We start from the raw sequence: 15277 nt of genomic DNA on the forward strand, positions 1-15277 counted from the left end.
TACTCCTCGTCCTCTCTACTCATCGCTACGACGACGCTTCCCGACGGCGAGAGAAAAAGAAAAAGAAAAAGAGAGAAGAGAAAAGAGAAAAGGAGAGAAGGTGGAAAAGAACCGGCTAATCCGGCCGATCGTTCGGTCCGTAGGCGCACCAGGTCCCGGTCGGTTAATTAACGGACACGTGCGTCTCATTAACGGAGTTTCAGCCACAAATCACGGCGAGGCCGCGGCCACGGGCATAAATACCAATTATACGAGAGTAGCGGGACGGGCGCCCGAAGCGGCGAAGGGTTCGCGAGGCGTTCCCTAAAACGAAGCCACCCGAGAATAATTATAATCCATATAGACCTGGCGAGGGGTTGCTCGAGATTAAAACTCCTTTCTCCAGATTAGTCCCTTGGCCTGGATGTTGGGTTGATATGGAGACCATCCCCTCTCTTCTCCTTCGATCGTGACTTTGGTTCAAGCTTTTTTGGGGAGGAGGGAGATTTTGAAATTGATCTTGAAATTGATTCTTTTTGATGAGATTCGCAGGAGATGGCATGGTTCGTTGTTTTACGAGGTTTTTGGCGGACGGATAACGCGAGAGAAATGGAAAATTCTTTGATTTTAATGTTTACAAGACAAGAGTGGTGTAAGAAGAGAATTTATAAAAAATAAGAAATTGATTATGGAATTAATGAGAGAATGATTTTTGAAAGTTTTATTATCATAATGGTAATTATAATGGAATAATTTTGATTTTTTTTTATTATTTATGGAAAATTTATTATAATAAGGTTTCTGGTGGTATTAAATCTTGCAATATTAATCATTTTATCGTATCGTTTTATGTGCAACGACGTTCAATATTTTAATATAATTATCGTTTTCAAGCAAATATGACAATCCGTATTTACATCAAAAATTTCCTGGAAATTTTATACGAAATTTAAAAAAGATATTTCGCAAATTGAATTTTACGTATCTTTGTATTTTAATTACTGCTTCGTTAAATTGATTTTTAAGTAACAAATTTCGTTTCAAGAGTTCGTCGAATTATTAACAAAATGGTATTTTGATAATTTCGTTCGTTAACCTAGGAACAATTATATCGTACAATTTATCCCATTTTAATCTGTGTTCTAAATTTTCCTCTTGAAATTATGTTTGTATATAACGACAATAATTCGATCAATTTTGTTCGAAACGAAGTTCCTTGATCACCGATATTGATTCTTAATTTTAATTTCAATTGCAAATTAGAATATCCCGTAAAATTAAAGATTAACGATGGTAAACGAGGGATCCAGAAACCATCAATAAAATTCATTTCGATATTATCACGAAAAATTTAAAGAATAAGGTTATCGCAAAGAGAAAAAAAGAATAATGGAGCAACAAAAATCAATAATAAATTCGAATATATTCGAATATTTTCATCGCTAAATTACTTTTACTCCCTTATTAAAAATTTACGAAACATATTTCGCCTCGAACAAATTCATTCACGAATATAAATCACCACGTTAAATTTCCCTGTACTTCGAATCAAAAACTTCCAAGAGCTTCTCGATTCCAAGAGCAGATAAAGGATTCCTAGAATTGCGCGAATCTATTACCATTACTCGACCAACGACACAAATCTGAATCGACTGTTGAATTTCTCGAGGGATCGTCGGGGCGATCGATCCCCCGATGAGCTCGATTCCTCTCGACGACAATTTCCGTGGGTGGGCAATTTAATCAACGTGCCGAACCTATTCGTCACCTCGCATGCCGCGTGTCGAAGTCGCATGAAGAAAATTGATGCCGCCATCTTGCCACTTATTAATACAATTTAACCGTGGAGGAAGGCGGCGGCGGCCGCCAATTATCGTCCACGTGGTCGCGACGCGTCGCCTCGTAAAATCGCGAGTCGCATGCCGCACGTGCGCGGGTTTGCACGCAGGCCGGATGTAAAAAGCGGCGTCGTTAAGCCCGGGCAAAAACCGCCGAGCACACGCCTCTGCGATTCCAGGCCGATTGCGAACGTATGGACAGAGTTGGACGGAATTCTCGCGGATGTGATACGAATAGAACGATTATTGGTTTTTTTCTTTTGAATTTGTGGTACGATCTTTGATCTTTCTCTTCTGTGATATTTAAATATCTTGCGATTTCCCGCCTTTTTCCCCTGAATTCGTACATATATCATTGATATTGCTTTCGATAAATATTGAGTAATTTGTAAGTCGAGGAATTTCGAGAGATACTCTTTTGTAAGTATCGAATAGATTCTTTGAAATAATTTAATAAATAAATAATGTCTTTGAGTTATTATAAGTAACAAATTATTATCTATTATTTTTTTGTAATAGAATTGATCGGAATTAATTTATTACGAAGATGATTGGGCAAAAATAAACAAGTGCAAACATCCCACTTTGGAATCGTTTGGAAGAAAATGAATAGATTTACGATTGTTTTGCGACAGTGATATCATTTTGGTAGCAAGGATCGATCAATGGGTCGCTGATGATGGCCACTAAATCACTCTTCAATGGATTCTCTCTACGCGTAATAAATTCTAAACGTGGCGGTTTGACTTTCATAGGACGTCGTTTCCCAACAAATTACATCGTTCGGGGCCACGATGTGGCCGATGTTAATGTAACACGTAACGTTTCAAAGTTGAACAAATTCGAAGGTATGGAGGACGAAGGTGAGTTGGCCATCACAGATTCGCGTCAAGACACTGGATACGTCGAGACGTACAACTACATCGCGTAAATTGTCTCTTTAATTCAAAGAGTTCCGCGCTTGATAAATTCTAAACCCAGAGAGAAAGTACGTAGTTATGATAACAAAGTGAATAAGTTGAAAGCATCGCAGCGTTTTAATCAAAGCGAACCCGAGAATTTTAACAAGTGATGAGCTCCCTCCTCCCCCTCCTCCTCCCCTGGACAAATTTCTCTCCCGTAAATATAATTATCACAACCATGATTAATACAACCATTTAGCTCCTATTTCATCTTCCAAGAATTCAACAATTAATTACCAAGAATTAATCCCCTTTCCCTAATTTTAAAATCGCTCGATAATAACCTTCTTAAGGTTATATTAAATTATTTTTAACCAATTATTCACAATGCTACGAGTATATTTTTCCGAATTATAATTACGAACCTCCACTTGAAATTTTCTCTAGAAGATGAGAAAGACTCATTCATAATCCACCAATAAAACAATCAACCAAGAAACGCGAGACACGCAATTCGATTTTCTCTCTCTCTCTCTCCCGAACTCTCAAGTCTCAAGTCCAAGGAACCCGACTACTTCCGGTTGAAACCCCGTTGCTCCCCCCCCCCCCAGCTTATCAGGCTGCGGCACGCTCGATCCTCGAGAGCGGAACTCTCAGACTGTATCCTTTTTACAACGAAGGAATGTGTTCTACACGCGTGCACGCGTTTGTAGAAGTTCTGGGCGACAAAGAGGGCGCGACACGGAGGGCGTTCGAGGCATCGTTCGCGAGCACTTTGCAGCCCGCCATTACCCAAGTTTCTGCCGGTGATTAAACCCCGAGCAAGTCACTCAGAAGCTTTTCGACGTTAACTCGGGTAGATGGTATTCAGAAGATCTCGAGCAATTTCACCTCCCCTCCCCTCCGCTCCTCTCATTGTCCCTTCTCCTCCTCCTCCTCCTCTCCGATGTCGCACAAACTCTTCTCGCGGATGGGATTGTTCGTTTCCTTCCGCGTGAAAGAAGAGTAACGATAAGACGCGCGAAATCGTCGGGTTGGGTGTTAGAGTGGAAGAGGGGTGCCAGATTCTCTCCCTCCCTGTTGTTCTATTAGCCTTGCTGTGATAATTGAAAGAAAACAACCCGCCTCGCTTCTCGTATAACGCGACGCGTTTAGCAAGGACTTTTGTTTTGGTGTTTTCTAATTAATTCTTGGAAATATGAATAAAACTCTCTCTTTTTATAATACCAAGAATACTCTCGTTCACTCTCTTTATATCGATAAATTTTTGTAAAGATACTCATTTGAATATAGGAATAAAACTTTCTAAGTATAACAAAAAAAGAAAATATTCTCCAAAATCTGAGAATTCTTCCCAACGGATCTTCCCCCTCCTTCGTCTCCTCCATCTCCTCAAACATAATTAAAATCGCAATAAGCTTCCCCGGATAAAGTCCATTCTTCCATAATGCAGCGAGGGAAGAGAGGTGGAAGAGAGGGGGGACGGTTTGAACGGCATCGACTCGCGTAATACGTTGTTAGGATATTCGGCAAGTTGGGATGAATAGGGCCATAATATCGGCAGATACGCGTCTCGTCTCCGGGAGGGAATACGCGGAGGGATGATCGGTAATGGGCGAAACGCTGCCCGGGGGCTTCCCGCGAGACTGCGGGGGGGGGGATTCTTTATTTAATATCCCCGGGCTGGTGTCAAGGAATATCGTATATTACGCGAGTCGTCCTTCTGGTTTATTCCGCGTCTTGCCGAGCTTCCTCATTGTTCGGCCCTCGATTTGTAGGCCGAATGGCAATATCTCGATAAAATACGGGGATAAAATGCGAGGGGAGGAGGGGGGGGGGGTTAAAATGATGGAAAACGAGGTTACGAGAGAGGGAGGAGAAGTTTCGCCGTGTCGAGATTTTCGAGGCTGTGGTTTTCCCACGCGGTGTGAATTGCTCGAATTCTGTGGTCTGTCTCTTGCGAGGTGTTGCGAGGGGTGGATCGGAACGAGGGTGTTTCGAATGACTTTCCTCGGGCGACGATCCTTGGCGATGATCTCGCGGGGTGTTTTATGGGAGGGCGGGGAAAGAATGAGAAATTTACGACTTACTCTTTCGTCGTGAGGGAACGAGAGTGTCTTCCAAAGTGAAATTTCCAAGTTTCGAACGCGTTAAAAAATTTTTATCCCGAATTTTATCCCGAGTCGATGGTTTACGAGCACGAAAGTTATCGGAGATATCGGTATATGAAATTTTGAAATTTTAAACGCGTCGAGTGTTTTTCGAATATTATTGAGCAACGGTTCGAATTTATTTGAATCTTGGAAAATTATAAGGTCCCTTAAATTCTCGGATATTTCAGACATCTTAAGAGCCCTTGGATTATTGAACGTCTCGAAAACTTTAAGGATATTCCACCATGGACTCGAAGGTCTTAAAATTTTCCACGATGTTCAGCTTCTTGGTAAATCGATAAAATTCCTATAAAGATTTAAAAACTCCTTAAATTCTATCGAATTCTAAAAAAAAAAAAGAAGGAAACCTTCTCGAAACTTTCCAAAAATCTCGCACGCATGAAAAACTCCCTCGAAAACTTCGACTCCCGCATTCAACTCCCTGAACTGGTGGAAAAATTTTCAAAAATTCTCGTTTCAAAATCCGGAGAAACAGATTCGAGGAATTGAATTCCATCCCCCTCGCGGCTCCCTTAAATATTTTCACCGGTGAAACCGGTTCATCTCCCTTTAAGCCCACCGACACGTCGAGCCGCCCTTTAATAATTCCCGCGGCGCAACATCGGATAAGGCGGTAACCTTTCAGGCGCAATAACCGGCCGCGCAAATTAACCCGCTGGATTTCGATTCCGCCCGCAACTTTTCAACCCGCTTTGATGTCGCGCGATTTCTCCCGCTTTCGTGGTTTCGTAACGAAACAACCCCTTAATAGAGTCGAGGAAACGAGAACGAAAACGTACGCGAGAACGTATTTCTTGCACGTACAACCTTCGGCTGGGGGGGAACTTTGATATGATGAACCCCGAGACTCGGCTAACTTTTCACCCTCACCCCCTCCCGAAGTGAAACTGTTACACACGAAGCGCCCTCTACTTTTACGACTCGCCAAAAGTCGCGGGTGGAGGGAAGTCGGCGCAAAGAGCATCGAATCGTGGGGGGGTATTTTATCCGTTCGAGATTGGAAGCTGACTCGACGCGACACTCATCCGCACCGCGGATTGCAAGAATTACGAAAAATGGAATATTTATTCGTTCGATTTTAGAAGCATTTTGTAGATTTTATTGAAGTAGAAGTTCGTAAGGGAAGATTTTCACGAGTCTTAAAAAAAATCTAATAGTATTTTAGTACATTGCTCTCCGTTTTATATTTTTAAAAATAAAATTCTCACGAATAGCAATAGTAATCGATAATTATTATGAATCTCTTTTCAGATTCGAAAAATAAATTCTTCAAATTTTAATTTTAACCATCCCTCTTCTTCGATCCTTCTTACGACGAACTGCTTCACAAATCTTCGACTTTATCCCTCCAAGTCCATCTGTGTGTAAGCGTTACCACAGTGTTAGTGAGAGTCGAGGATGGGACGCAAGAGGAACGGGCACGGCAATTCCACGCAAAGATGGCGGTCGTTGGGAGTAAATATCGGCCGCGAGGATGTTCTCTATTTGCAGGGTGATATCTGTTAGTCCCGGAGACACGCGAAATTGAAGGGACACCCTCTATGTATCGCGACCTCGCAATATCCAACCCCCTCAACATCCACTCTCCTCTCCTCCTCTTTCTGCCTCTTCTGTGTACAATCTGGCTTACATACACGAAAGGCGAAACGAAACTCAGGATAAAATCACCTGACGCGTGTAATGCGTTTTTTATTAAAGTCTCCGAGCTATACGGAGCGAAATGCGTTACGCATATAATATACACACGTATAATGCGACACGTGTGTATTCCTCCTCTGTACGCCCGTGTCACTTTAATTTTCCCTCGTTTTCACGGTGTCTCGTGAATTTTCACGGCTTTCTTTCCTATCGTGCACGCGTGTTATATCGTTCCCTTTTCTTTTTTCTGTTGCAGGTAAGTTGCAGTTGCAGTCTTTAAGGAGGATTTCTCAGATTTTTCGCTTCGAATCGCGGTACGATTGATTTTTCGGATGGATCGTGAGTAACAATGTTGTTAACCTTTGCGAATTTATGCCTTTTCGACAGAATCATGATCGCGTATTCGAATTTTTAAAGATGGATGTTGGATTTGAAACTCTTTTTCTTTCTTTTTTTTTTTTTTGATCTGAAGGAGAATTGAAGAAAGATATATTTTATATTCGTTTCAAATATTACAGTCGCAATCATAATCGCGTATTCGAATTTTTAAAGATGGATGTTGGATTTGAAACTCTTTTTCTTCCTTTTTTTTGGTCTGGAGAAGAATTGGAGAAAGATACATTTTATATTCGTTTCAAATATTACAGTGAAGTGAGTTGTCGATTCACGTTGATTTAAGAATTTCGCGATATTGAACGTGTAATTTTCCATTTCCTCGAGATTTTGTTTAGTAAACGGGGTGGGGGAGGAAACGGGTTGGTTAACGGAATGTTTCCATCTTTAGCGTGGATTTTTTCCCCCTCATTTCATACCCCTCTTTGGATACAAACCCTCGTTTATGAGATTGAAAATAATTGCGTCGTAAATGTCAGAAATGATTTTCTGAAATTGAAAATAATTTATAATTTCCCCCGTTGAAATGCGAATATTTCTCCTTCCAACTTCGGGGAAGGATTCGATATTTCTTTCTACGCACAGAAATTTCAAAGACTTCGAGTTACCAGCTCCGTTAAATAAAAGTTATACAAAGCGCGTAAAACAGCGTAACACATTTTTAATGGAATCTAGCTTGACAAGTTAATACGGGGAAGCTTATTAACAGCTTTCTTTGGTATTCAAAATCCGCTTCTAGGGAATCCCTTTTCCTTTTTTTTAACGAGTCGGTCGTTTAATTGTATACAAAATGATTTTGCCGAGCGAATTTAAATTAAAAAATTTATTTCAATCAGCGTGATATCATATAAGGAAAAGATTGGGCTTTACGAAGAATTTTATGAAATTTAATTACATCGCAAAGATTATTATTATTATAGAATTTAAATTTTTAATTCGATAATCGTTAAAACACATTTAACGCGCGCGAATTCTTTAAAAAAAAAAATACCATATAAAATTAACCCTTTGATATTGCGTAATAAAATTAAACAAGAAGCAATTATTCGAGGCTTTGGAAATAATTATTCCTTTATCCGATAATTACCTATTATCCCTTTACTTCTTTTAACCATCAAAAAACTTCAAAAGACGTATCCGACATCGAGTACAATAATGCGGATGCAACAATAAACAATCGCGAAATACAAACGCATAAATCAACGAATATAAATAAAATAAAACGGAAAAAGGAAGAGAAAAAAAGAGTTACTTGCCGCGTATCCCGCAACGCAATCACGCAACGATACAAAATCGAAACGGAAGAGCGTCGACAAAGACATTCGATCCCGTTGTTACGATACCAACCAACAGTTTATTAACTCTCTCTGATTACGTTACGTTTTACACAATTATCTTCAACATCGGTATCAAACGAACTCGCGTCACGTTCGATGGCCAAAGAATCGAGTCGAATCGAGTCGAAATCGAATCGTTGCGCGAAACGTGACTTGTTCCGAATAACACCAACAACAACAACAAAAAAAGAAAGAAAGAAAGAGAAGAAAAAATATAGAGAAAGCGGTCGTCATGGATATCGATCGATCACGTCAATATCTAATAATAATTATTACATCGAGGTGGATCAGCGTTTCGCGAAAATCTAATTACCGCTTGCGCTTCCGTCGCGACTTATCGCGACCGCGCATCTAATTGGTCGCGCAAAAACCGATTTCCGGGCACGGCCACACCACCGTTATCGTGTGCAGTGATCCGATAACAACGATAATTTTTGCTACCAGCTACCTCTGAACCCCGGGCCAAAACAGATCGACGAGAAACGAGGGGGGAAAAAAAAAGAAAAAAAAGAAAAAAAAACAGGGGGAAAAAAAGGGAGAGAGAGAGAGAGAGAAGGATGGAAGGGAGAATGGGACCGACCGGTTTACGCGTTCCCGACGATTTTTCGCTTTTGGAATCACCGCCGCGTGCATAATTCGCCGCGTATACCCGCCTCGAAATCGATGCACGGGAAATTACGAGCCGCACAACCCTCGAAAAGCGCGGTTCAACGTTGAATTTCGCCCCTTTTCAAACGCGCCATTTCAAGATACCGGTTTGCAACGATGCGGAGGAACGGTTTTTCATTGTGCACCGACCGGGCTGTGTCACTTTTGTCTCGTTTTTTTCTCTTCTTCTTTTTTCTTTTTTTTTTTTTCGTGGATAGTTTGTTCTCTCGTGGATATTTTAAGATCCCCGATGATAATTATTTGTTGTTCGATACGAATATTTTGTATATTTCATTTCTTTTCTCTAACTTAATCTCAATGATTGAAATTCTAAATATCGCGTAAGTTTTGAAAAAATTTTGCCAATAAATTTCGAAACGGCGATCGAGAGTTTAGATTTTTATCTTAAATAATTAAACGAGGGATATTTCTATCGTGTATAAAAATTCCTCTTTTTTTTTCTCTCTCTTTTTATGCAATTTTATATCATAACACGATCCCTTTATAAGACAGAAGAATATCAGATACAGTTCATTTACCGAAGAATACAAGATTCGTCGTATATTTCATCGTCCGACCGTCATTTGCGAAAACAAAGTACCGTGACATGGTGTAACAGGGAAATCTGATACAACTTTGCCTCGGAATACATTATTCTGAACACAAGTTGTTGCGATATTAACAAAGTTTCTCGTATTCTTGTACAAAAGCCCATTCGTAGCGTAGCTTCGTGTACCAAGACGTTCGAGATCTCTCTGTAATCTGATTTCAAAGTGGAGCATTTGGACGTCAAGCTTTCCTTAAGGATTCTTCGATCAGGCACTTTATCTCGGAAATATTTTGTAGAGAGGATAGTCTTTTCTACTTTACGATCGAAGGATTTTGCAGAAAAAAAAGAAAAAGAAGAGGAAGAGGAGGAAGAGGAGGAAGAAAAAAAAGATGGAGGGGAAAGAGGTCAAGAAAATTGTGCTTTTACAGGAAGAATTCCCTTACAGAATTCAACGTAGTAAGCAGGAAATTCGAAACCCTTACGATCGTTTTATTCCTTCTGTCTCCTCTTGTGTTGGACCAGATCATGTTGAACCGTTGCTCCGTTCTCAGTTTTCTCGCTTTTATTAGTTCAGCCTGTACTTTTATTAAATAAATAGGGGCTATTAAGCTGGTTAAACTAATCTATGTTTTCTCTTCGATCGTGGTCGCTTATGTTGCAAATTTTCTTCTGTAAGAGGGATAAAAGGGGGAATTTATCGAAGAGAAATATCTTTGAGAATATTATGTCGTCCATGAATTTTAACATTTGTAAAGAAATGTATTATGAATAATATAACTTTTTTTTTCTAAAGAATATTTAGGTCCAATATTTAAGAAAAATATTGATAATTATACATAATATATTCACGTATGTTAATTTCTTTCTAATTCAAAGAATTCCATTTTAAAAATAATCGTCAAACAGTATTTTGATTATTATTTTAAACACAAAAAGACTTTCAAATTCTTTTCAATAATCAATAAATTTCAAACGACGAGGATTTTATGAATTTATCAATGAATTTCGATTTTGATTGTTCTCTTGCTTTTATAATTATTAATACTACTTTTCGAACACTTTAAAATACAATAATCTCTTGTGCTATTACGTATTCTTTAAAAATTACTATTATTTGAAACTTTCAATCGAAATCAATAAATTTTATTAAATAATTATAGGTGAGAATAATAATACCTCCGGTAAATTTGTTAAATGGATCTTTTCGATCTCTAATGGATTTCCAATGTTAAAATACATTTGCATATTCGTTTCTAAAATTTTTTTTTCCTACGAATAATTTTATACACCACCACAAACAGAGAGAGAAATAGAAAGAGAGAGAGAGAGAGAGAGAGATTCCTTTCACTGAGAATAATACTTGTCCAATGAAAATAATTTCCACTAATTAAAGCGTTTTCTTCCACGCAGAAAAACATCAAACATTAATAATCACATTTTCCTATCTCAATCGACCAAACACTTTCACCTCTGTTCGAAACTCTATCAAAAGTATCCCTCCGATAATTTAAAATACTCTCGAGAAAAAATAACAATATCCGAACGGACAGTCCCATAACATAACACCATAAATCATCTCGTAGCTGGAAGATCACGTACTTGCTTACGTGGTACGTACGAAAGTGCAAAATACGATACAATGGAGCAAAAAGAAGAATAAGAAGAAGAAGAAGAAGAAGAAGAGGAGAGGACAAGGAAGAAGGGAAGAGGAAAGAACAAAAGGACGGCGAGGAGGAAGACGAAACGAGAAGGGGGAAAAAATAGAGGAAAAGAAAAGGGAGGCGTGTCGCGTGCATTGGGAGGGAGGGAGGGAAGAGGGGAGGAAGGGGCTCGTTTCGATATCAGCGGACACGGTATCGGGGATCTCGGCTCGGCTGGTTCGCGCGGCGTCGGACGAGCGTCGTAATTTGCAAAAATCGGCGGCCGATCGCGATAAGAGTGGCCGGCCGATGTTTGCCAATTAGCGTGCAACGGGCGTGCAACGGAGAGAGGAAGGGCGACACGATGGATGAGGAGGAAAGGAGAGGGTGCAAACTCGCGTTGCACGACGGGTGTCGGCTAATGGCAAAGCCGCGTCTCTCGTTCTCTCCGAGGGACACGACCCGCCTGACACCCCGAAACGGGGCACAAGTGCAACCCTGCCTACCTCTCCTCTCTCCTCTTCCTGTTCACCTCGCTGGACGTTCTTAATGGTGTCATGATCTCGCGCCTTTGTCTCTTCGTTGTCATTTCGATGAGTAGATACCGGATATTGTGGGATAAGCAAGTAGGTAGTTGAAAATTGGACAGTCCAAGGTGAAGTGGAGAGGCAAGAATGCTTATGGAGCTTATTTACCATGATTCTTGAGAATCGTGAGTAAGAAGATCGATGATCGAGAGGATATTTATTATCCTCACTCAGTTGTTTCAATGATAGATGTAATGGATATAGATAGATCGAGTATAATAAGGTGTTTGAAAATTGGAAATACTTATGTTTCAAAATATTTCCTCCAGTAATATCGAGAGTAAGAAAATAGCAGCTTCGAATTATTAATTGTCTCATCCGTTTAAAAGCTATTTTTATTTCGGAAGAGGATTTTTCAAATCAGTCACTCGATGTGAACACGACTCCTTTTCAATTATTATTTTATATGGATAAGAAGAATTTTACGAAACCAAGGATAACGTTGCTGCTTTAGATCTGTTTAAAATTTAAATACGGATTTATTGAAAATATTCAAGCCAAGTTTACACGTGGACACGATACTTTTACTGTTCGCAAAATTGCAAGCAATATTAGAATTCTGCGTGAACCAGTTTAATGCTTGATTCAAAGTTAATTTAAACGGAGTCTAGTCGAAGCCCTGTATAATGGATTTCAGTTCTAATCGAATTCCTGCACCTGGTTTGTCTACAGTGATTATAATTGAAACTTAATCCACATATTGCGATAATCCGGTATTAATTTATGCATATTTGGATTATACAGATTCGACCAAAATCTTAAGATTTAATTTAAATATTTATATAACATATTTGCGCCGGATTCGATATAGGTATACACAAATAATTTGGGCCGAGGACCTGTATTCCGATCCGAATTACACCTGGACAGACGTAACCGAGGAGATAGATCAACCTCAGGCTTAACGTGCAAGTAATCCAGGCTAATCCAGTATAGTTCACGCTTAGCTCAAACTGTAGCCAGTCAAACTTAATCCAGTCTCAAGATCGGTCCCAATCCTAGATTTATCTCAAATCTAACAAGGATACAGTCCAACCAAATTTGCCTTTAATTAATTCAACTTCTGAAGAGTGACGTAAAATCCCGTTCATGAAATCTTGAAATCGTCTTAAACTTGAATTGAACCGATATTAACGTAAGATTTATCTGGCCCGACTTGATAAATTAAATATTCCGTGTCTCGTTCGTCTCCATCAATTTTTCTCCTCTGTTTCTTCTCCATAATATGTGTCATTCGCGAAAGGAACGAGTAGAGAATGAAGAAACAGATAGATTAATGTAACGAAGACACGAAGCAATAACAAAGTGGCATCGCGTTCAAGACACGTTCCATTAAATTTAAAAAAGAAACGAGACTATACAGTGACAATACTGTGTTGAAAAATAAAAACTGTAAGAACGGTTGCAGGAAAATTGGAACGCAGAAATACACTGCAACATATATTCAGAAAAGAAAGCAACGCAAGAAAATTTTATTCACAGGAAGAAAGTGATAACGCTATATGCGTACGCAGAATGCAAATATAATACATTACTTTTCTCTGATAAAATTGAAAATTATCCGAAAAATTTAATTTTTATTTTTTTTGTAGAATATTAACTAAGGAATATAAAATTTGATCATAAATATTTATTAAAATTCATCTGATTTTCTTTTAACATTATTATAAAAATTTGATATTCTGACAATGAAACAATATTGGAAATTAATTATACATACAACAAAATAGAGATCACAATTTCCACGACTATAAATAAAATATATGGAAGAAAATTCGTGCAATGGAATCAGAATTTTCTCACTTCGTTTAAGATCGACTTTACATCAAACTCTAGCCAAAAAGCAAGAAAAGCAACGAATATGGCGTTTCATCGCGAATACCTGTGTCCCGTTATTAAACAGGAGCAACCTCTCGTGGTAATTTTGTTGCAGAAGTTTTGCAACAAATCCGTTAGCCGGGAGGATGCGGCATTTAGCTAACCAGCGTCGACTAAGCAAAATTCTGCTGCGGTGAGAAAATAATCGAGTCGACGTAAAGCCGTGGGCTTCTTGGGCTTTTATGTTATCACGCTTATCAGATATTTCAAGTCAAACGAAACACGTAATCCTTCGAAATAATTAAGTTAGGGATAATCCGATGCGACGTGTCTGCTATTGGTATGATACGTTCGAACGATCGATGAAGCACGGATGGATCGTCGAAACTTTCGTTGATGGAAAGATCATTAGTGGAAAGAATCGAGAGAGGACGATAATCTAATAATATTTTAGAAATTGATTCGTTTTTTGTTTCGTTTCATATAAGAAATATCTTGCGCCAAATCTCTGCACACATCTTTTCCAAAGAAGAAGAAATTTAAAGATTCGATGATTCATAATTTTAACAAATTTAGAAAGCAGGGATAGAATCGTGACTTTCATAAAAGAAATAAAATCAAAATTTCGAAGCCTGAACGAACTCTTCAACTATTACATTCCTCATGAATGCGTAAAAACTTCTATTTTCCAGAATTTGCTCTTTCAACATCCTTAAAAAAAACGACATCTCCCTTACTCTCATTCTAGCAAATAAAAATAAAAAAAAAAAGAAAACGAATCAAGTTTTTCTTCGAAATTCATCAATTTCACTCCGTTAACTTTAACCACTCCACTCGTCATCCGCAGGGACGGAAAAATCGACGAGGAAGGGAACTCCTCGTGGACCGGAAGCGGCGCGTCTCGCGCGTGCGCGCATCCTTCCCCTCCCCCCTCTGCGGCGGGGAGAATTAATTTTGCGCCGTGGCGCGATAATTCACGGCCGCGTGTCGACGCTTTGACGCGCGTAAAAATCTCACCGCGGTCAACGCCGTTGGCGGAAACCCGCGCGTCCCAGCCGCCGCGACGCCCCATTCGTCCTCGAAAAAAAGAAAATGCGGCGGCTAAAAAAAAAAAAAGACAACCATTCCTCGATACGCCTTGATACGTATCTTTTTTTTAATTATTTTATTAAGAAATTAATAAAATAAATGTTTTCAGCATTACCTGGCTTTTGTTATTATTGAGAAGGGGAAAAGAGATGGCTTTCTTTCTCGAGTTTTTCTTAAAGAGAATAATTCAACCGATCTTTGGATCGATTTTTCGAAGAGTGTAAGGATTTAGGACGATATAATTAACAAGTGATTATATATATTCGATTACGCTTGAAATTTCAACTTTAAAGTTCCAAACAATTGAGTTCTAATTATATATGCGCCAAGATCGTTGCATATACTTCCCCTTGAAACTCGAACTTACCATCTCGTAAGACGCTTACTAATATTAATAACGACGTAACGACGTGTAACAACATTCCACGCCGACGCTGAGAATCATCGGCGACGGCACAATTGCCCTTTGAAGGCCGCGTCGACCACGGTCCAGAGAAGCCTCGGTGTATAATAAGGGGCGTAATTGAGGTAATGGACTAATTGCGCGATTCGTTCCTCGCTGCACAGTGGTGGGCAATCGTTAATGCGATTCCAACAACGGCTTTTGACCTTAGGCAACTTGGGAATCAATTTACCGCGTGGTCGTTCGAGATCTGCCCCGAGATCGACGCCTTTTATCGGCCG

The 15277-nt window shown here is 39.3% G+C and overlaps 1 protein-coding gene across 2 annotated transcripts in view; it reads left to right on the plus strand.

Moving 5' to 3' along the window:
* Window positions 1-15277, plus strand: part of LOC408960 (protein slit) — a 491344-nt gene that overhangs the window by 147042 nt on the left and 329025 nt on the right. The window lies entirely within an intron of this gene.

Source organism: Apis mellifera, linkage group LG8, assembly GCF_003254395.2.
Source record: "Apis mellifera strain DH4 linkage group LG8, Amel_HAv3.1, whole genome shotgun sequence".
Classification (NCBI taxonomy): Eukaryota; Metazoa; Arthropoda; class Insecta; order Hymenoptera; family Apidae; genus Apis; species Apis mellifera.